The 23,900-nt window shown below is 37.7% G+C and overlaps 1 long non-coding RNA gene across 2 annotated transcripts; it reads left to right on the top strand.

The window, feature by feature from the left end:
- The first annotated feature begins 4,303 nt into the window (after nt 1-4,303).
- LOC113534189 (uncharacterized) lies at nt 4,304-22,841 on the top strand. Of its 2 annotated transcripts, none has more exons than XR_008302554.1 (4): nt 4,304-8,849; nt 14,564-14,623; nt 18,365-18,399; nt 21,643-22,841. It is a non-coding gene; the product is annotated as an uncharacterized LOC113534189 (long non-coding RNA). The 2 variants fall into 2 exon arrangements; XR_003403480.3 differs by having other exon boundaries at nt 4,315-4,544.
- Nucleotides 22,842-23,900: the final 1,059 nt, after the last annotated feature.

The following is a 23,900-nucleotide window of genomic DNA, read 5'->3' as shown; positions in this document are numbered from 1 at the left end:
TGTTTTCAATAGAGACTCCAAATCATTTCTCTAAGTTGCTCTGAGTAAGGCCATCTGCTAAATACTGCAAACCTAACAAAAATAAGCTATTTAAACTCGACCGTATGTTCCACATATAAAAGTGCAGTAATGGATGCAAATTATGTGATTTGAAGTCGATCAAGTCGAGGTTTACATTAGTTCGTCTTCTTATGCGTGAATTTACAGACACTCAGGAGCACGAGTAGGATAAGAACATTGTTCTGAAATTACGAGATTTTCATGAATACCAAATTTCTTGTGTAAATGCTCAGATGACAGATTTGCAAATAAATCTGTCCTTATCCAGCTTGAATACATATTTGGTATCATAAGATTTTTATTATTCATAGTATTTTACTCTATGAAGCTACTGTAGCTAGGAAGTAAGGGAAGCCAGAAGTTACCAGGTTAGCATTGTGTGCATGTTTAAATCATCACACTTGCCACAAACCTATCTGTAGTTAACACTTGTAGTTAATTGTTATCTCAAATGGGATTTTTCTGTGGTTTCTGATGTGTAAGTCAGTTTCTTTAATAATAATAATACATAGTATTAGTATTATTAGCTACCTGGAGCTAACAACTGTAGTAACAGACATATTGAAGCGAGAATCTCTTTTGTCTTGCTATTTTATGAAACTGTTTATGTTTGATGTCATGATTGTCATGCCATTTTTGTTCCACTGATATTACATTTATAATTATGAAAATGTTTAAATTCATGTTTTCTTAGATCCTATAAAATTGCATTAGTCAAAATGATAAATGATTTAGCCATGAAATTTTGTCAATGCTAAACTGCTAATCTTCCTTCACTTGCTAGCTACATATCCTACAAATGTTGGATATCAATCATATTTTGGCTGACGGAATACATTTTGGTGAAAATTACATAAAAAATTGTTTCCTTAGACTGCGCAGACATCTCAGGTAGCTATTGTTATGTATGTAGCCTTGTTAGATTGCATTATTCATAGTAATCTTTCATGAATTTTAGAAGGACCTACACTATCTTTAAGAAAAGGAAAATCAATATACATCAATTTGAATCGTTGTGGTATTGAGCATGGGAAAACTTTAATTCTATGGATTTTCCTTTCATTGTCCTTCAATTCCCTTTCTTTTTGCCAAAGCACTGCAGTGGAGTTTTGCTTTAAATAGCTGAGCCCTGACAACCGTCTGTGTGCATCCTACACACACTCACACACGCACACACACTAACTCACATACATTCTCTCATCCTACACAGGGGTGGCAGGGTTGAGCTAGACCTAGGACAGCTGGGTGTATCCTCAAACAGGCGAGTGGGCAGCCATGCATTTGAGCTGCTCAAGATGCTGACAGCCGGCTTTTAACTGCACACGGGTGCATGCGTACCCACACACACACACACACACACACACACACACACACACACACACTCACATACTCCTTCATGTTCTCTCTAGAAATTAGTGACCTATTTCAGATACTAAGGGATGTCTAATGAGGGAATTCAGCAAGCAAAGTGGAAGGATGCGTGGAGGGATGTAAGGCTTAAATGGTGTTGATAATGTATGGTTTACACTCTCTAGAAATTAAGACTCATGGTTCGACACACTAGATCAATAGACAATCAAGGAATGGAGTCATTAAATCAAATATGAATCAAGATTTCATAGCTCAAGGATGCCAAATACTCTCAGTGTCAGAGCGGCCTTGCCACAGTTTGTAAACCCGGTGTCCAGGCTTTCAGAGAGAGCTCCAGGAGGCCACCATCACTCGGGTGGTGTGAGCATAAATATTAGCACGATCTCATCCTTCTCTGTGGGTGATGGGATCAGACAGATGGAGTCCATTAGAAGAAGAGCTGTTCTAAGGACTGTAGAGAGATCATTCAACACACATTGTCTTAACACTCACACACACATGCGTAGACAATTATATGTGCAAAAAAACCTCACATGTCCATGAATGATCTGTCACAACATGCACACACTCACATTCTCAAATATCATCCATTTACTGTATGTAAAGCCAAAGGGGAATTACACAGTCTAGCGACAAGCCACAATCAATGGTGCTTCTTCATGCTGTGCAGGAAACATATAGGCTCACAAGTCCCCTTCCCCCACCCGATGGTTCTCGTTCCTTCTTTCACTCTTACTTCTCTCTCCTTTTTTTATCTCTGTCACTCCGTCAAACTCAAATACGATCACGTGATGGTGTCCAATCAATGGTGCTTTACAGACGGAAAACATATACGGCCAGTTCAACCACCACCCCACCACCATCTCCATCTCTACCACCGTCTCATGATACCTTAAAATCAATAAGGCCGTTCCCTAAGGAAAGCGTATATGGCCAATTTCCTCTTCTCCTCCTCTATCCCTATGCCATCCCTCTGGCATTTTCTTATCCCTCCATTCCCTCCATCTCTCAGTCAATCTCCTGTAGTGGCAGCTAATCAGATCCCCACTGTGCCGAGGCAGGCAGGCATTCCTATAGGGTGGGGTTGTTCCAGGCTGCAGCTTTGTCAGGAACGAAGCTTTGCCTTCTTTCTTACACATCTCACTGTTGCCGTGATCCATGACACACGCCGTCATCGAAGAAGCGACAATTTGCATGTCCACCGAAACAAACATGAAAAGAGAAACCAATGTGTAAATTTCATCTATATACACAAAAACACGGAAATCTAGCTATAATGCTGCTGGGATGGACATAGAAACACACACACGGTGTATGTGTGCAGTAAGAGTGGCAGTCAGGCGTGCAGATGCAGTTGCTTTGTTGGGGGCAGGGAGTGCAACCTCACTCCACAGCTATGTACTTAAGGCTACATTAACACAAACGCACACAGCAGCTTACATTAGCTCACACACAGTTTAGCCATGTGCGTATTCAGTCATGTGTATATTTATACAACTATACAAAAGCTTATATATATATATATATATATATATATATATATATATATATATATATATATATGTATATATGTATATATATAGATGACCATAATTAGATAGTGTTCATGAGTGCAGGATGTTTGTGTTATTTTCCATACACAGAGGACAAAAGACATCTCTCTCACACACACACGCACACATGGTGGGTTACCCTCCCACGCCTACCTGTCAGTCAAGTCCTTTATCAATATGAGACCCGATGGACATTGCTTTTTGTGCCTTGGGAATTTGTGTCAATCAAAGTGAATACACGAAAGTCAGACCTCTCAAATAAAATCATCATTACCGTACTGCCCTGGGTGCTCAACGACAACGATTCTGTTTTTGTATTGTTTGAGAAATTAGCTTTGAGCAGTTAGATCTATTTTCACTTGGAAGCTGCTTGTGCAATACTAACCACTGGGTTTTTCTATTTCTGTATTATTCTGTAGGCACGGCTCTCTTTTTATCAATTTTATCCATAAATCCTACACGACGCATTGCTATTGCTTCCAGCAATTGCCATGCATCCCCTTTTTGTGTTTGAGATTTAATACTTCTTTAACGTCAGTTATTCTTTCCTGCAATGGGACATTAACATCATCTATAATTAGATAACAGCACAGTACAGAATGAAGTGCAGTTAATAAACCTGTATCAGCACACATTCGCTCTGTCCATGTCAGTGCTGTAGTGAATGCAGGATTATGTGAGAGAAAGACTTCTGCATTTTGTGCATATAACAAGACAAAAAGCCTCATGTGGCTGCTCAGTGGACCGTTTACCTCCATTTAAGTGCAACTAAATCATCTTATTCCTTTTGGGGGAAATGTAATTAGGGTTTTACAGTAAATTATTCTGATAAAAGCAAGCAGCTCATCAAATAAACTATTACAAGGTTAGGATCTAAGTGCTGTCTTTTTAATGTCTCTGATGTGTGTGACTGTAGTGTCATGCTTGCCAGATCTGTCAGCCCACATGCACTCGCACAAGCACACACCGCCTCAGCAGCTTACACACCCAGAGCGCAGACAGAACGCACATCATCAAATCGTATGTACAGTAACATGACTGCAGCGTGCTCATTTTAGGGTGCCCCAATGACTAATGCTAATCCTTACATCTTAGGCAAATAATGTTGGCTGAATCAATCTCTGGCGTGAAGGCATCCCCCTCTCTTCTCCTCTTTTTTTTCCTCTCCTTCCTTGAATTTTAATGAAGGCGAAGTGGGAGCTCCAATCAGGGCGCAGGAAGTGGACGAAACCACTCGGAAGCAGATGGAGGGTAGCGCTGAAGGTATAGCTGCTCCAGTTCCAGTTCCACTCTTCTCCTTCCCCCTCTCCTTGACTTTCTCCCGTGGGTGGTACAACCTGGCAGATTACAAAACACCCCTCCCATGTGCCTCGCCACTCTCTGTGCCAGGGAGAAGCTACCGATCTGATGCTCCTGAAGAGTATGAAAGTGTGAGCGGAGAGAGAGAGAGAGAGAGAGAGAGAGAGAGAGTAATTAAGACAGAGAGAAGCAAAAAGAAAGAAAAAGCTAGTGGAAGGCAGTAGGACACAATCGGCACCACTATCTACTGAGAACATCGGGGTAAGTGCCAGAAGCATGCACGCATACACACAAACAAACACTCATACACACATACATTCATTTCTTTTATGTATACTATATCTGTGTGCTTTCTCATGCATGACACCCCTCAGGCCTTTTGCGCTTGAAAACTTTCAGAACTATAGTAAGATGCATGTAAGTCATAAAGATATAATGCTCCTGAACACTTTTGCTTCACACCATAATAGTGTATAAACCTGTCAAACATGGAAAAGCATGAAGAATACTTTAATCACTGTCGACGCTGTAAAGCCTGGCAGTGGAGAAGTGAGTCTGGACCTTGAAACCCGCAGGCCTTTTACTGCATGCAGTCAGTTTCATATAACATTGTGCACACCGTCCTAAAATCCTCACACAAGGAGATAAAGAGTCTGAAATGGCACCAAGAGCCTGAGATCTGAGCTACAATCACATTGTAAATGTAATCAGTGCACAAATGGAGTGAGCAGCACTCATCCACACACACAGTCTCAGATTCAGACAGAAATGCAGGGATGACACTGCTCATAGCCAGCCTTGAGATTTTGTCAAGGTTTCAGAAAAAAAAAATAGTTGAGCATCAGTGGGAGGTCAAAAATTAAGTAGAAGACCCCAAAATCTTACTATGTTAGTAAAGCCAGAGTGCTTAGCATTAAGAATACTCCTGATTTTTACAGATGGAGATTAACTCTGATGATCTGACATGTAAAGAGTGGAGTGTCTCTCAGGCTTTCTCAGATTTGAGATTAGGTGGGGTACTGTCTTGATTCCGCCCATCGTAAGTCGCACAGTGACGTCTGGAGTGTGATCTCTTTGAACAGTGACATGCAAATCTGATTCATGGACAGAAAATATTTTATGTGACAGCACTTGACTCTACTGTTCGCCAGTACGATTCTGAGTAACTTGGAGGTTAAATGACTGAGAGGTTCAACTAAAAGGTCTTGTTCGTTTAGAAATTACTTCACTGTCAATTACCAGCTCTGCGTCCAATATGGAGGGTAATGGAGACCAGAATATTCTATTGAAGCTAGGAATGATGGGTGTAGGGTGGAAAATCTGAAGTCCAGGCTAGTGCTTGATCTCTAGAGACACAGCCAGACATGCAGTTTGATTTACACACCTGTTCTGTCTGTGTCGACGTGATTCATCCTCAAACGCAGGGACAAATGAGGTATTTTCCACATGAAAACATGACAATTTGAATGATTTGCTCTTTGATATTTTGTGCTATCGTGCTTCTGTTCTGCATTCACATATGGGTGCATGCACTAATGTGTGGGTGTAAGCATGTGTGAGGGTTCAATAGTGTGGAAAACCCATGTAGGGCAGCTGTCACTCCTGCCACTACTGAATGTAGGAATATGCTCTCACTTAACCTGGCATTAAAATGTACAGTACGTCACTGTACAGCACCAACAAACTACCAAATCATACAACACTGCGCAGTAGTACACCTCGCTACACCATGCCTACTTAACATTACTCCATATTACTATACTCTAATTTATTAGACACTATGTTACTCAACTATAGAACCTATGAGTATATGAATAGGGGTACCGTTTGTATGATATGTGATGCGTATTCCACATACCTGTTCTCAGGAAAAAATGAGTTAATCCTTCTAGATACACTTTAGATAAATATTACAGTCAGTACATTTGTCTATGCTACATATACGATATCTACATATTCATCACCATTGTTTAAAAAAAATAAGAATTATTACATTATTGAGATATACGAAGCGGTCATTACAGATGACTCACTATTCAGTGAATAGCACTTAAGAATACTTATTCAAACCATAAATTGGATTTTGAAAAAGTTCACTTGCACACACACACTGATCAGAAAGCACAGAAAGCATTTTTCTAATCATCATTTCATCTGGCTGTGGTCCCATTTGCTCTCTGTGGCTCTGGGTGTGGTGCCGTATGTAACCAAATGCAGAGCGTTTAACCTCATATTCACCCTGAAGTGCATCAGCCGTAAAGCTTTGCTTAACGTTTATGCAATGTGAATTATATGAAAGCACATTTATTGAGAGCTGGAAGGTCAGAGAGTTTCTCAGGAACAAAATGGTTTGTATTTATATAATATTAATTGATATAAAATTACTTAATAAATCAATAACATGGCTGTAGAGGCTCTTTATATCCATTAACACGCTGACAAGCAGAAAGCAGAGGCAATACCTGTAATACCTAAATTATTTTATGCATTGTACATCTGATAAATTACATTCATTAAATAATTTGATATTAGTCTTTTTAATAATATAGAAAAGTGGACATAGGATTCAAAATGTTTTAACGGTAATCATATGATGCATATTGTATAAACTATAGTATGTAATGAGCAGCACAGTGCTTTCCTACTCTGCACGATCACAAAATGGCCGTGGTGGAGGTGCTGTCCACAGCCGTGTGATTGACAGGGAGCTCCACGGTGTGGGTGGATTTGCTCTGTACATTGAGGTGCACATGGAGTATGCATGCAGATTCATACCCGGTTCTCTCCCCCTTTGTTCTCCTGGGCACATCCCAAAACAAAGGCAATTAGGAGCAAATTAATTTGATTTTTATAATCAGGATATTTGCTTTGTCTGTGCGCTGTGCAAACTGTTTTAAACCTGTGGGAAAATGGTATGGCGAACATATAAAATGTACATGCACTGTGTGTAGGGGTGTGTGTGGGTGTGTGCATGGATGCGTACATGTGCGCAAGTGTGCATCTGTGTCTTTCATCACATCTATATCGAGTTTTATGTTCAATTCATTTCGATGCATTCTTGATTTTTTTTTTTCTTTTTCATTTGTAGTGTGGTATACACAAATACACTCTACTGACACTGACCTCATGATTAAGACTTAATTTTTTTTTTTTTTAGTAGTTGCATTAATTGCAATCAAATGTAGGTGAAGGTTAATCTATATGAAACATAGCTGGACAATATGAAAAATGTATGTAATATTATTATGTAACATAAAGAATTGCATTTCCAATATAGCATGCTGGAGATGAACCGTGAATCAAACAAATTATATCAGACATCAGCTAATAAACAAGTCTTTACTGATCACTCACACTGATTCTTCCCAATTTTGTGAATTTTTGTATACAGCATATTTTGTCAGGTAATAATGCAGATTATCAAACAAAAGCCATCAACAGAAAATGCAAAATCTCCCATAGAAGGGACGAGAATCCATCTAACCTCTGTCTATTTCTCCTTCACTATCTCTTTCTTTCCATCCATCTTCTTGTTCCCCCTCTCAAATTTTCCTCATTGATTGGGTTCATATGCTGGAATTAGCCATTCATTTCCGTGTCTAAGCCCTGCCCCCTCTCTATTTCTCCTGCTTTCTCTTTCTTCCCACCTCTCTGGTGTAGAACAGCTAGATTACACACTTACACTGTGCCACAAAATGTGCCACAAGGACAAGGACAATAGTTTATTGTTCAAACTCACTTTCCATCAAACCCATCTCTCAGCATCTCTCACATCCATCCTCTTATCTGAAGCCTTGATTATTGTTTGGCAAAAAGTCAAACTTCAGGTAGAGTAAAAAAAAGCCTGTTATATAATTTTCTTTCCTGAAACGGTTTGGGTATAATGTGTATAGTAAATAAATAAGAAAGAAATAAAAGGAACACGAAAAACAAGAAAATCCTTTCAGCATTTTTTTCTTTTCATCTGTCTGTCTCATGAATTGTGACTTTAATCCGTGTTAAAATAGCAAAACCCTTATTCCATATAATGGCACCATTAAGAGTTATTAATAATGCAAAGAGTGTGTATGTGATGTGGAAATGTGTGCGTTTGGACCCTCGTTACCTTTCAACGGTTTCATAAAACACACATGTTCTATATCTGTTACTGCTTCATGACTGTCAGGGTGGTGGCTTGTAGGGTTTCCCTGTACTTGTTTCCTGTTTGTAGCAGCCCTCTGGCCATTTACACATTCACACACACACGCATACGCACACATACATGCACACAAATAGATACACACACTTAGGCACGCACATGCATCATGTGATTGCACTGGATTCTCATCGGGATTCTTTGTGTGAACACTTGCATGCTGTCATGTGCACATTTTGTGTGTGTGTGTGTGTGTGTGTGCACTCTGTTGCTCCTGCATATCTCCACACGTACTGGGTGAGAGCTTTGTGTGGGAGGAGTTAGTGGAGAACAATGATGGGCTCTCTTGTCTGCCTGCCCATGCGTGTGTGAGAATGTTTGTGGGAGCGTGAGTGTGTGTGCAGGCTCCTCTATGCTAATGCTAAAGAAAGGTAAGTCTTTTTCTGGTGTCTCTCCGCCGTGTGTGTATATTATAATAATGGGTTTTGATTTATTTTTTTTAATAGTAACAATATTTTTTTTAAAAATCTTTATCCATTGTTTGCTTATCCGTTATCTTGTGCATATTGCATTTATAATGTACGTTATAATTTGAAAATTTAGCAGCATTGCAAAATTGTTTAAGCTTGGTTTAAATATACGTATTTACGTACAATATATAGTACAAACCTTTAATACTGTTTTAATTATTTTGTGTTATATATTATATAGTTGCATGCATATATAGTTACAGTGGTGTAATTATAATTAATGCTGTATAATATCATGAAATGCAAGTACAACCAACTGTCAGATTTTTTCTGACTGTTTCCCCGTGAATCAAATGATCTCTATGACAACCCAATATATACATGTATATTCATTATCACTAGCTCCAGGTAAAACGTTCTCAGAGCAATGCACACATTCCATTGTACTCGTTTACTGTTAGACGAGTGCTCAGGCCTTTCCCATCGCTCTTTCTCTCTTCCGTGGTTCTGTCTCTCATTGTTCTTTCCTGTCTGGTGCTTCCATGTGTCGTATCCACACTTGTCTGTTTGAACATCAAAGAAGCTTGTGCATTAGAAGAGCTGTAATGGCCGGTAAATGCTGTGTCATTATTGGGATAAAGCTAATATTAGCTCTGTACCGCGTGCTAGGGACAGGAAGGATGCTCTCACATTGCCGTAGAAGGCTCCTTTTTGTTCAGCACAGTGCTTTGTTACAGGGCTAAGGATGGGGCAGAGGTCTTTTCAGGTTTCTGAGGCTACAGGAGCCTTCACTCAACTCAGCTCTATCTGTGTTAGTCTTTATTTCCCACTGAACAGGGTCAACATTTCTGTTCATAATTCATAACATTGTATGCAAAATGATTTGGATTTCTACATGGAGCCCTAAAGCAAGTAAGGAAAATGTGTCTCCATGTAGAAAGAGTGTATATCCCTATGTATGTCATATAATGCACACCAGGATTATTGAGGTTTCTTTAGAAATATCGCAATTATATTTTAAAATGTTGGAAAATGCATACTGTAGCAAAGTAAGCTAACACAATTGGCAATTTTCATGAATGTTCTGATTTACTATAATACACAACTGAACAACTTCAAGATTCATAAATTCATTTTAGTGATTAGGTTGGTTAGGTTCTATAGTATTTGTTCCTCACTAAGAAGACTAGTGTTCCTATAATCCTTTACAACATTTGATGCAATACATTTAAATATATAATTACTTCCATATGATTCAACATACCCTTCAAACCTTATTTTATTTAACCCTAACTTTCTTTTACCTCTAATTATTATTGTGAATTGTCATTGCAATTATTACAGGAAATATGTTGTAATAAATTGTTAAAAAAATTATTTCACACACACACACACACACACACACACACACACACACGCCATGTTGGAATCATATTAAAATGAACAAATCAACTTTTAACTATAAGAAATATTGTAACTACAACAAATCTTAGATATTAAAAGATTTTAAAAGATGTTGATGTTCTGCATTTGATACTTCAGTAACTGTCAGGAATATGATGGTGCAGTTTTCACTAATGGACATTCAGCATATGCTGTGTAGCCTGATTCTTGTCACATGAATTGGCTTAAGCAAACCGCTGTCCTCTTTCCTGTTTAGAGCAATAACCATAGACTAAAGAAGCCTTTTTGTTAGTGTTATCTGTTGAAGCCATATTGCCTACGCTTTACTACTGGCATGGGCATTCATCTTATAGGCAGGAAGAGGACATTGCTGTATGTGTAGCCCTTTGTTCTTTTCACTAGGACTTAAACTGTACTCATCTTCACTTTATCTGAGATAGTGTAAATGCAAAAGCAATCCGGCCGCCATTTTATGCCCTGAGAATTTGCGGCAAAGATTGGACAAAATTAATCTAAGATTATTTTTCAAAGTGTTATCAATAATTAACACATTGTCATAATTGCTGGCATTCATGCTTTGGAATTGCATGTGTAAGAGGATTAGTTAGATGTAAATTGTGTGCTATTTGCATCACAGCTGAGTGATTTCTGAGACTACAGCAGAGGATAACTGTTTTTTATCAGAAAAAGGATAAAAATTGTGATGGTGTCCTTTAGTTAAACACTAGCACAATGGGTTGCTAATAAATGTTCTGTGTGTGTGTGTGTGTGTGTGTGTATGCGTGTGTGTGCGTGTGAGAGAGACTGAATTTTAGGTAAAGTAATTAGCTGTTGTAAAAACACAGCTCCATGTAATCCAGAAGGAAGTTCACTGCTATCTCTTAATATGTCTGCTGTGATCCTGTGAACTGAATTAGCTCGAGATGCAGAAATGCTGCTCACAGTGCTGCACAAAACAATCACATTGTCTCGATACAATACCGCCGCAAATCCTCATTCACACAAACACCCCTCTCACACACTCACACACACCATAAAACTGTAAAGTAATGGCGGTAGCACACTTGGGGCTTGTTGCACTACTTTCGAGAGGTTCCTTGTGATAGGACAGAAACCTTCCTGCCCGTGGCCGTCGTAAATAGATTTCACGCCTCTGCCTCCTCTCCAGGAGATTTTCTGCTGCCGGCACAAATTTAGTCACAAAGTGTCAGCGATTTTACATGTGCTGCTCCTGGTAGACATTTTTGTTTCTTCTGCCTGACTTCAAATGCTGCTATGAGTATTAATATTGTTACTCCTTACTCTCTTTATGGGAGAAACAAAGGTAACCAATTCAGGTACTTACAAATGAAGTCTTGCTTGTAAATGTGTGTTTGTATATCAGCCATTTTGTTATGAAAAATAAGTTTGACCATTGCTGCTTCCAGCATATGCACTCATACACATATAATCGTTATTTCCCATCTCTCTGAAACAGATTATCTGGTGAAGAAGGAGGTATGAAAACTTATTCATAAAAATCGTTGAAATACTTCAACTAAGGGCTGCTGTGTGTGTGTGTGTGTGTGTATGTGTGTGCGCGCTTGTGGCCAGAAATATGTGGAATAGGAATAAGCTGATGTTAGGTTTATATTTAGATGTAGGCATAGCATTAATTAGCATTATATATTTATATGCAGTTGATAATTATGTGAATGGATGGTCCTCATAAGGATAGTGGGATAATAAGACAAACGTGTGTGTGTGTGTGTTTGTACATGAGAGGACAGTTGGCCTAGTCTGCATGGTGAGCTATATTTCCATGTGAATTTTTTTTTTGGAACAGACAGCTATCGGTTGCTGTGTGCCCTGGGGCTTTACAATACTTCTGTAAAATTAATGTTTCCTTTTTGACTGCCCCATTTTTCTATCCTAATTTTCAGGAGTTGTGGCTGATATTCTTTTATCTTAGGCCAGTTGGCTAGAGGTGTTTCTGCTCCTGATTCCTCTCCTTATTATTGTCAGAACTTAGTGTGTTAGTGTATTTCATTTTAAAATATAAATCAGGAAGAAAAGGAAAGTAATTAGAGTGTAGGCAGTCTGTTTATTCCTGTGCAGGTCAAGCAACAGGACATTTTATAATTCATTCGTTTATTCATTATGAATAAAACAGTAGATTTAAGAAATGAGAGAAACGCAACACACTACATCCAAAACGCTTAATCTTTAATTCTTGTATGTGTACATACATTTCCCTACAGATTACATAAAATAAACAATAGACTGAATTAAAATGTAACATTGCTTTACTCTTCAGGAAAATTGCATTACATGCTATTTTTGAGAAATATATAGATGCTGAATTATGTGTATTATGAAGTGTCTTTGTGTAGCTCTGTAGTATTGGGATGTGCTGACTGTGGCAGTGTTAGACTCATAGCTGGGTGTGTTTAGGGGCCTATAAACCCAGACTGTGGGGTTCGTCTACTGCGCATCCTGCCTGTCTGCTAATCTCTCTCAGTGTGGGTTCTTTCACACAGAACCTCAGCATTAACAACAGCCAGAGCTAAAAATGTGTTGCATTTATTATATTTATTTTATATATCTGTGTATCTATATAAGAAAACATATAAAAGTATGGAACCATATGTTTTTTGTTTTTTCAGCTTGACACTTCCCTTCCTATTCACTTAATCCAGACTTTGTGAATGTGACAATCAGGTTTACATGATGAGATTAGCAATAAGATTAAATGCAAAATGTAAAACCACACTATAGTTTTTAGAGCCATTTTTGCTGAAGGCATCTGGTCAAATGGTTTTGTTGGAGTTCGTAACAATATGTATTGCATAAGTTGTGAGAAAAATGACAAAGGTTAACAGTTGGGAATAGTGATGGAGTTAGCATACCTTTGCTTATTACTTCTTATAAAATAGAACAAAGTCCAGCCATTTCGCCCTCATGGAGAGTTAACGTTTGCATGAACTACTCTCAGGTTATCTCTGGAAAAAACTATTAAAATGTTATGTTTAATTTTACAAGGTTGGTGCTGGTTTCAAAACGTGTTTGTGTATACAAATCGACAATAGTGGAATTTTTAAATTCAGTTAATAAATGTAGTATAACTAACTCACAGAGGCTGCTTGTGATAAGATACTTTATTATTTCATATCACATGAGGACAAATCATTTATAGAAGCATTTTGTCTCTATACTTTATATATACACTCAAATCTAAGGCTGGGACACATGCTCATAGAAGGGTTTTCATTGCTGTTCGTTATTGTTGAATAATAATAAAGACACCAATATTTTGAAATAACACTTATGGATATGTCACAATTATTTTCAATTTGTGTTTTTTAACAGTATTCCTGATGAAGCTTTGCACACACTTGGTATCAGCTCATGAGGGAACTTCACCCAGGAGGCTTTTCTTAAATTCCCAAATAGGCCAAGCACTTTCATTTTAATTTCCAAATTTAAATAATTTCCAAATAAATTGTACATTTGATCATGCTAGGGTAGGTCTTAACAGTCTCACTAAAAACATAATTATTCTAGCTCTAGTTTGTCAGCTCTCCTCCTCAAATCTATTAGTCATTAATAAACAATCCGACCAGAACAGGACCGAATGAGCCAGGTTAGAAAAACAGGCAATTTTTTTCAGTCTAATCAATGAGCATAATCATACAGCCTACATGCGATAATGAGCCCAGGCACTGACCGCTTGATTAATGACACTATTATCTGTGTGAAAGGAACCTGCTTGCTGTCCACCCATCGGCACACTGAGAAAAGCAGAACTGCACCACCTAAATACCTCTCAGTGACTCATCTCCTCTCTGGCCTTATTTATCAGCTTTCTTTCTGCATGTCCATCTCTGTCTTTCTTCATCTCCACTGTTTCCTCTTAATCAATTTCTCAAGCCTTCCACTGAAGATTTATTGTCAGTGTTCTCAGTTCATCGTGTGTGTGTGTGTGTGTGTGTGTGTGTGTGTCTGTGTGTATGTAGCTGCCTAGGTGCCTTTCTTTAAGCAATATTCCTAGTCTAAAATTCCTAGTCTAAATCATTTAGCCAAATTTAAAATGAGTTGCTAATAAAATGGATTAAGATGAACTTAAAATAGATTAACACAGCACAGAGGAGAGGAGAATAATGAATTCATTATGAATTTTTCTCATTTAAATTTTCAGTAAAATGTTCAGTGTTACAAAGGAAAGGGCTGAGAAATGTGTTTTATCAAATCTACATGTTTTGTAATGTTCTTTTTTTTATTTTTCTCCATAGTGCCACAGGAAGATGGTGGTCCTTTACTGTGGTTGTAAGCTACCAACAGCCCATTGTATGGTAAGTTAAAAGAAAAAGACATTACAAACTCCTTCTAATGCTTTATTTTAATAAAACTACAATTTACACTCAGTTTATTTTGAGGTATTATACAGGGTGTCCCATAAGTCCAGCATCATAGGAGAAAAATTTGAAAAAACTATTTACAGAATAAAAAAATATTTACTGGCTCAATATGTCCAACATTTTTCTCAGTGCACAATTTGTGTATACCTGTGCTTTTTAAAATTGACTTTGCTTTCTTATGAGTACAATTATTGGGATTTTTTGGTCTTTTTTTGATCTGTAAAAATTTGAAAATATACATTAACTCAGTGACTTATAGGATGCCTTGTAATGAAAATTATATACACTTTTGTTTTGCCATTTTTATGTAAATTTGTCATTGTCACATCCATTTCTGTTGCTATAAACCACTGCATGAGTGGAAAAGATTGACAGGCATCAAAAATAAAACTATGCTTAATCTTTATTATAGATTAATTGAAAAACTGCAGTCTTGAAATGAGCTAAACTTCCTAAACAGTCTTTCATTTGTGCTCCTTTTTTAAAGAAGACATTATGAAAAACACAGGCTATATATGAATACAATTTAACAGTAATCTCCAGAAAATATAAATGAAAATATATTCGGTCTGCACTTTAAACAAACATGCTTCAGTTGTGGAAACTAAGTGTTTCTAAAGCTGTAGGAGGTAAAACCCATTGATTTTCAACATCTCCAGATGTGTAAAACACAAAATTAATTTCATGGCTTAGGATCGTTAGTAATATATCAGCTACAGGAATAATGTAAATAATATTACAAGTCTTAAAATAACTGAATGTAATTTTAAGCCATTTAGTGTATTTTAAATTTTATATATAGAATATATATAGAATATTATATGTAGAATACGCATCACATATAGTTCACAATTCATTTTCCTGTAGTCACTCTGTCAATCTGTATAACAGCTTCAATAAAGTGTACAGCAGCCGTTTGCTCTGTTAAAGACTGTTGTATTTTTCTTTCTTCTCTTTGTGTAGCATGACAGACAGAAGAGTGGCCACGTGTCCATTGTGTGTGTGTGTGTGTGTGAGAGAGAGAGAGAGAGACAGAGAGAGTGAATGAATGGTAGGGTAACTCTGGCCTGCCAATATCTCTTTTCAGGAAACACCACATTGACAGTGTGCCTCCTTTCTTTCTATCTTTCTTTCTTTCTTTCTTTCTTTCTTTCCTTCACTCGCCCTTCTTATCTTTGCTGTGCTCACACGTAAATCAACCAAATACACCATGAGCCCTTTAGTCCATCCCAACTAAATCACCCTGCTTTTATTGACTATGCGTGCTTTTCCACTGTAGTCGCAGGAAGAGAGTGTAGATATTTGTAGATAATAAATTCTAAAAAAGTCAGCAGCCTCACCAGGAAATTTATCAGTGACCATATGCTTGGTTCAGGGTTGTGAATTACTAAAGAAATCTAACTCCCATTTGCCTTAATATGTTTTTTCATTATAAAAGAGAAGTGTCTGTTTTTATTACTCCAGTGACATTTCTTTCTATTCACAATCCACTTTTGAAAGTGATTTTTGATGTTTTTGTATGGCTGAATGTTATACATCTAATCCATTTTTATAGTGTACATATAAATGGCTTTCAACATTGCATTGTATTAATTAAAATGACAGTCATTTTAAAAGCAATGTTACACTTTCATACCTATCTAATATTTTAGATGCTTTAACAGACATATAAATGTCAATATATCATTTTCCTCAATTGCAAAATGCATAACAAATGGTGGAAGCAAGTGATCCTATCATCATATTTAGCACTCCATTGGTTACAATAATTGGTAATCATTACATATAAGTTAATGGTGTGTGTGGTGTTGATATTTAATTGAACACTATGTACACGATTTTTACATGATTGCTTATTACCAATCCCCATACCATTACCATGGGTGCTTTCAGCCTCCTGTGAGTCTGAATGGATGATATAATTTAATATACAGTTTCAGACAGAAAAGCTGGTTCTTTTTCCCTGCTGCTGCTGCTGATGATGATGATGGTGATGATGATGGTGGGCATGAAGGGTGGAGGCACTGCAGAATGACTTGCATTTTGTGGAGCCCACAGGGAAAGACATAATCTTAGTAGGGCTAATTAAGAAATGTAGAGTTTTAATGGACTTCCTAATGCACCACCGTTGCTTGCTCTTTGTCTGCTAGCGTGAAGAAGACAGACAGCGTAATGCATGAAAACTGCATTTTAGCTCTGGATCGATACGCTAGATGCAGTATAGCTCTAAATGATAATAGCTTATTTGGGCTCCTGATTAATGTTGTATATATTTTTCTATATTTCAGATATTTCATAAAGATTGGATTAATTTGTGTGGGAAGTACCAAGTCAATCAATCCTGCTGAATTGATTCAAATCATTTTCGTAGAAAATTTCTGAAATTTAATACATACATTAATTGCCTTTTTTGTTGTTGAATCTTTTGCATTATGTGTGATCCAGTGTGTTTCTCTCATCCTCCTGCATTCAACAACTTTCTGTCCTGCCCATCCTTTATTTCTGTGTCATTTTCCTGTCCTCACCTCTCTTGTCCTTTCTTCCTTTCCCCTCCTGTCCTCTTTTTCACTTCTCTCCACCCGTGTGGTGTTTGTCTCTTTCAGGATGTACAAAGCCAAGTGTTCTGATCTCAAACGAAAGGGGACCTTGCTTTCTCTTTTTCTCTTTCTCTTTCTCTATCTCTCTTTCTCTCTATCACTGCTGCAGTGCCACGCCTGCCAAACACACACAAATACTCAGGTTCAGAGTACACTAGGCTGTTCTATGCTCAGAGAAATGGCGCATATATAAGATGAATCACCTTCCGCTACTCCTCCTTCATGACCGTGTCTTCATAATACAGGTTAAAACAGGGATGTCAAATTTTATAATATTTCACTCTAATTAATATTTCTACTGACAATCACAACATAAGCCAGGAATGAAAAACAGCCATATTGTTCCTGCAGGCCATGTAGGCTGCCACAGTTACAGGAGGAATCGTACTTGGGAGGATGATGGATGTGCCTTTTAGTCGATAAAGCTTCCTTTTTGATTCAGCCTTGTAATTACGGAGAAACTTCTGGAATTGAAGAGACAAAGAGAGACAGAAAGTGAGAGATAGACAGAGAGAGAGGTGGAGAGAGAGAAAGAGACAGATATGATTTTGTTTTGTGATGCAAAGAGAGTGTGTGCTACAATCATTCTGTAAAGCAGACATTCTGCAGGGACCATAACAGTCGGCCATGTGTTCACTGACAGCCTAGAGACCACAGGGCCTGCATGCGTGTGTGTGTGTGCGTGTGTGGGTGTGTGTCTGCGTATGTATGCGTGTGTGTGCGCGTGTGTGTGTGTGTGTACCATAAGAGCTTACTCACAGAGGAACTGGTGCAGTCTGATTCAGACCAGTAGCTCGTCACAAGGCTTCTCTGGTCCTTAATGAGCAAACTGCCTTCTGCTGTAATATAGAAGAATCCTTACAGACATGAGAAATAATTCCTGCTGTTACTGTTTTTCACACTCATTCTAATGTGTTCTCTGTGCAGAGTGAATATAGTCATTTATTCACATTTTTACTGCTTCAATTCCTCAGTCAGATAATTGAAGAAAAACAATTCCTGATTAAAATCAGCTATGAGTGACTGTATTAAATGTTATACTAATATAGTTTTATTATGGTTTTTTTTGTCTTTTTAGTTATCTACTACACCAGAGCTCAGAAGATCATAAAGGTGAGTGTATTCCTATACAAATTTAGCCAGTGGAAACCTTGTTGGGAAAAAGAAAAAGAAAACATTTTTACAGTATCACCCTGCATAAGATTCATTAATCCTACATATTGTATTTATTACAGCCTTTATTAATTACTGACAAGTAACTAATAACCACAGATTAGTTCTATATCTGAACCAGACTATACAATTATATACGGGTTTTAACAATAAAAATGTTGGTCAGCACACCTAAATCGTCAGGCAGGTGTGTGAGGCAGAGCAAGCACTGATGCATTTGTATGTACCTTGTATTTTCCTGTCATTTCTGAAATTCACCTTCGGCAGCTGCAGCAGGCTTGATAAGAAACTCTGCTCTGCCGCTGAGTCTCTCTACTTGCAAATGACCACGAACTCAATCTCATACACACGCAAGCCCACACACAGATGTGTAAACATGCACATACACATATACCAACTTGTACACACAATACCATATTTTTGGTGAGTTTATAAAGTATTTAGGGTGTGTACCTGAATGTAATCCTGCTTTGCATTTTGATGTGTTGGGTATAGAGTTAGCAGCGTCTCAGTGCAAAATGTTGATGCAGTTCTATCTATCTATCTATCTATCTATCTATCTATCTATCTATCTTTCTTTTTTCCATTCTTTCTTTTTCTGGTTGCGGCTATATGATTGATCTAAATGTCTGATTTCCACTAGGATACCAAAAGCTGTTTTTAGATGCTAGGCAAAGACTTTTTACTCACTGAGTGCAGATGTCTGATGCACCCAGGAGATATTTACTGCTCCATCAGCTGTCAGTACAGCACTGTACCTGAGACTTAAAGCCTAACCAGATAGTCCTCTGTTTCTGCACAACACATCTTTCAAGTGCTAACTAAAGCTTTTGGCATTTAGGCCAGAAAGAAATTACAGCCTACTAATAACACTATACTAAGATGTGTCTTGTCAAGAATATCTTATCAATGTCTTTACTACCTAAAGGCAGGTAAATACCTAAAATGTATAAAACTGATCTGCAAATTAGTACAAATTGTACTAATATCTCAGCAATATAATGTGTTATAACTGAGGCTTTATAATATTGTCCCAATTCAAACCATTACATAAAATATCGCAGTATCTGAAACATTATATGCTGAACTATATGCCAAACTATAATAGCCTGTACAGGACTATGCAATGGTCACTGTCTGTGCGAAGGAACATCTTCAACACGGTGCTATTTGAACACAGAAGCCAGCCTATCTGACAACATGTAGAGTGAGGAAGAGAAGATTCAGAGAACGTTGATCTATCACACAACTGTCAGAGGAGCAGCTGGTGTTTCACCAGGAAGCCGCCACGGCCCAGTCAGTCAGCCGAATACACTGAGCTACACAAATTCCCTGTTAGAAATATGAAATGTCTAACCACAGAAGTGCCTTGGCATGTGTGCTGCATTATGTATAATAGCTATTCACTGAATCTCAAGGACGTTTGAAAATTAAACTTAGTGTACATCTATGAAAACAATGTGTGTGTTACATGTCCCTCTCAGATGCAAACACACATGACACAAACTTGTCAGATACTGGTCTAATAAGCTGGTATGTATTTTCCCTGTGGCCTCAGCACAGTATGGTGGCATTATTTCTTTGAAGGGCATGGGCAGGCATCCAAGATCACCCCACTCACCTCTCACACCTTCTAATTGAACCTATAAAAAAGTTTACAGTACAAACCTTTCTGTGTGCTATGTCGCTATTAGGATAAGCAAGAGGGGCAGGCCAGCGGATGAAACAGGATTAAAGAGAAATATATTGCCTGTACATCATATGCTGGTGTGATATGATCAACTGTGCAGGAATTAACAGGGGTTGAGCTGCTAGGGTTAAAGGCAGGCAAGTGGCAGGAAGATGAGGCAGGCAAGTGGCAGGAAGTAGGTGCACTGCGTTAGAACTTGCTGAAATCATTTACCTGAAATGACCAGAAAAATATAACTGCTCTTTCTCCATACAATGCCTGTAGCTGTGAAGGTAAAAACAGTTCAATGTGACTGTACAAAATAGACTCATGCAAATAGCTTACTGAAAGGACAGCAGTTTTTCTCACAAGGATTAATCATGCTTAACAAGTGTTCAGATTTGTGTCAAGTGTCTATCCATGAATCACAGCTCTCTCTTGAACATCCCTTTAAAGTAAGAAAGTCATTAATAATAAAACAGACAGAGATCATGGATTACTTGTTTGTATTACTCTATAAAAGTGATTCAGCTCCTCTGAGTCAGTAGCAATAATGGAGGAATGAAGTCAGTGTTAGCTCAGAGTTCATGCACTCATCTGTTCAGAGATGTTAGTCTGACCTCAATAGTCATGCTGTCAGAGAAGAGAACCTCCACAGCAGCAAGACCACAGCTGGAGTACTGCTACAGCCCCCAGTTATCTGGCCTTGCTGCATATACTGTTAGACATACGAAAGGACTTCTCTCTGTAAGGGTTACGTTTAGAGATGGCACCGATCCGATGTTCAGTATCTGTATATCAGCAGAAAATCTGTGATCAGATATCAGATGGAAAAAAAGAACAAATCCAATCCAACTGTGCAACAAATTTAGCCTGAAATATCACAGAATTGGTTTTAGCACAATGTAATGTAGTAGAGAGCTTTATTGTCATTCTCTCCATATACAAGTATATAGTAGAATGAAATAGTGTTCTCCAAGGTCTTGGATGCAATATATTATATAAAAGTGTGTCAACAGTGTCATAAAAGATCATTACCAGACAATATGGAGTGCAAATTAGGAGAACAGGTCCTGTGATAATAACAGTAGGTACCTGATATACCATAACAACAGCAAGTAGCTAACTATTGCAAAATTATAATTGTTTTAAATTTTGTTTTAATGTTATGTAATTAAATATTGCACATATTTGCACTATGATTTTTATACGTTTATTTGTTACTTTATCTGTTTGTTTTGATTGGGGTTTTTTTTGTATATATTTTTTTATTTTAAATATTTTTTTTGTTTTTTTTTTGTAAGTCAAGTTGAAGTTAAGCTATCTATTTCTTTCTGTAGGATTTTGGCAGTTGGAGTATGTTCATATTAGATGACCATCTTAAGTGAAGTGTTTCAAATAAAAACCCATGTTGATGTTGGTATCAGAAAAGAGAACCAGCATCGTGCCATGTCTAGTTACAGGATGTTTAATTATCTGATCTGATCTGATGTGTGTTTGTGTCTGATTGACAGGTGAGTGGATGCTGTTATCTGGTGACACAGGCAGGATAAGCGCAGTGGACAGAGCTGTATGGTGGGGCGGGTCAGCTGGTGTTGTGAATCAGGCCGCCGTAATGAGTGGGCACGGCTTCTTCATAACACCAGGGTCACACCCTACCACACTCAGCACCTGCCAGCGCGCACACACATATCCACACATATACACTCATATCCACATATGCACACAAACACACTGACCCAAGCAGTACCAACTGACATCACGGGAAAAATGGAAGTGTTTAAGTATTTTTGGTATTTAAATGCTTATTCAAAACTAAAAAAATTAAACTCATGCATTGTTAATACATAAATTTTTATATGTTTGATGTATAGATGTGTTGCTATTTTGAAATAAAAAAATTAACATTACATTCAATTAAATACATATAATTACATTGCTTTTTTTTTTTTTTTTTTTTTTTTACTAGGCCTGAAATTATTTTCATTAAAACAGCATACCATGTTTAATGAATCTTGTTACCCATCTGTTGTTCTTAGACATATTTGCTTCTAGTGAGGTCTCAGTATGCTGGGTTTATTCATTCTCTTACTTATAGGACAGCCAATGTTCTACTGTAAATATGTGTATAACTGAGTGAAGGTTTTCACTGTTGGGTTTATGGACACATTGCTATAATTCCACTAACAGTACAGTGCTACTATTAAGTGGTTATCGTTATACAGGTTGTAAAATTAATAATAAACATTAGTCATTGCCAAATTAACGTTTTTTCAAAACATTTCAAACATTCCCGGCGTTCAGTTTAATTAATGACCAAAATGCACTACAACTATTAAACCACCACAAACCCATCTCATAATAAATTCTTTCATCAAAACACAACATTATATTTCTTCTAACAAGAGCACGCTGTCCATCAGAGCACAATGTTTAAAAACCACTAACAAGCGTCATTACAGTAGGTGTACTAAATGATATATATTGATGACAAAATAAAAGAAATAATAGTTTATTTTCAATTACAAACAGAATGATACATCTTGAAGGCTCCAGGCTCCCTGCGACCCTGTGTAGGATGAGCGGTATAGAAAATGGATGTATGGATGATACATCTTGATTGTATATGCCATATAAACCAGAAAAAATAATTACAATTGAAGTGCAAGAGACAAGCAAAAATGATTATAATCTTTCTGTCTCTTCTGCGTGGTTACAGATTTTCTCAATTGCTTAGGTGCAAAGGCTTGTATATATATATATATATATATATATATATATATATATATATATATATTTACTGAGTTGAGCTTTTGAAATCCTATGAGAATTTTCTAGTAATCAACACAAAAGGTACTAACAAGCAGCAAGCAGCTGGGAGAGACTAAAGAGGAGCCCAATGTGCCCGGCGTTCATTCAGTCATTCATCTTCAGTGATGGCTTTTTGGCTGAGGCAAAAAAAAAAAATCCTAGGAAAACTGGGCATAAGAATACGCGCTGGAAGGGATGCCAGTCCATCACAGGGAACCACAATCACACACACATACACACACATTAGGGGGGAAGGCACACTCTCTATCTCCCTATCAATCACAGTGACGCTAACCAATCACGGGCATCTATGAGCTCATGCATGCGAAAGGGGGCGGATAGCATTTTCCTCCGAGTGTGTTTCCTGCCTGTGACGCAGCATAAGTAGCAGTTTGAAAAGATGCAGCTGGCTGACTTCATGTGACTCGGAGGAAGCATGTGATAGGCTGTACCTTCACAGGTTGTAGCTGGCATATGATAAGGGAAACCTAACTGGTGGGTGGGAATTGGTCAAGGCCAAATTAGTGAAGGAATCAGGGAAAAAAATCCAAAAGAAAAAGAAACAAAAAACATACACACACATGCACACACTTATCACACCTAAGGGCAACTGAGAGCCACCTATTGGCATGGTTTGAGAGGTGGGATAACACTGGACGCTGAAAGAACATGTGAAACGTGTCCACGTGCACAGACAGTAGGCTGAGCTTATGATTAAACCCCAGACTCTGGACCTTCCATGCCACCCTTCAGCATAAGTGATATGTAAATAAAATTGATATTTTATATATTTATACATCCAGTGTGTGACATGACATTTTTTTTAGATTTCAGAGAATCCAGGTAACTTCAAGCTGAGGCAGTCCTATCTGATTATCAGAGCTTTGGGGCTTCTCTGTACTTAGAGTCTCTTCATCCACAGATAAAACAGATTAACCAACATGAAATGTTGTTGCTGCAA

The sequence above is a fragment of the Pangasianodon hypophthalmus genome, chromosome 1, assembly GCF_027358585.1.
Source record: "Pangasianodon hypophthalmus isolate fPanHyp1 chromosome 1, fPanHyp1.pri, whole genome shotgun sequence".
NCBI lineage: Eukaryota > Metazoa > Chordata > Actinopteri > Siluriformes > Pangasiidae > Pangasianodon > Pangasianodon hypophthalmus.
Note: the sequence above shows the minus strand (reverse complement) of the source record. Positions and strands in the feature narration are given on the sequence as shown.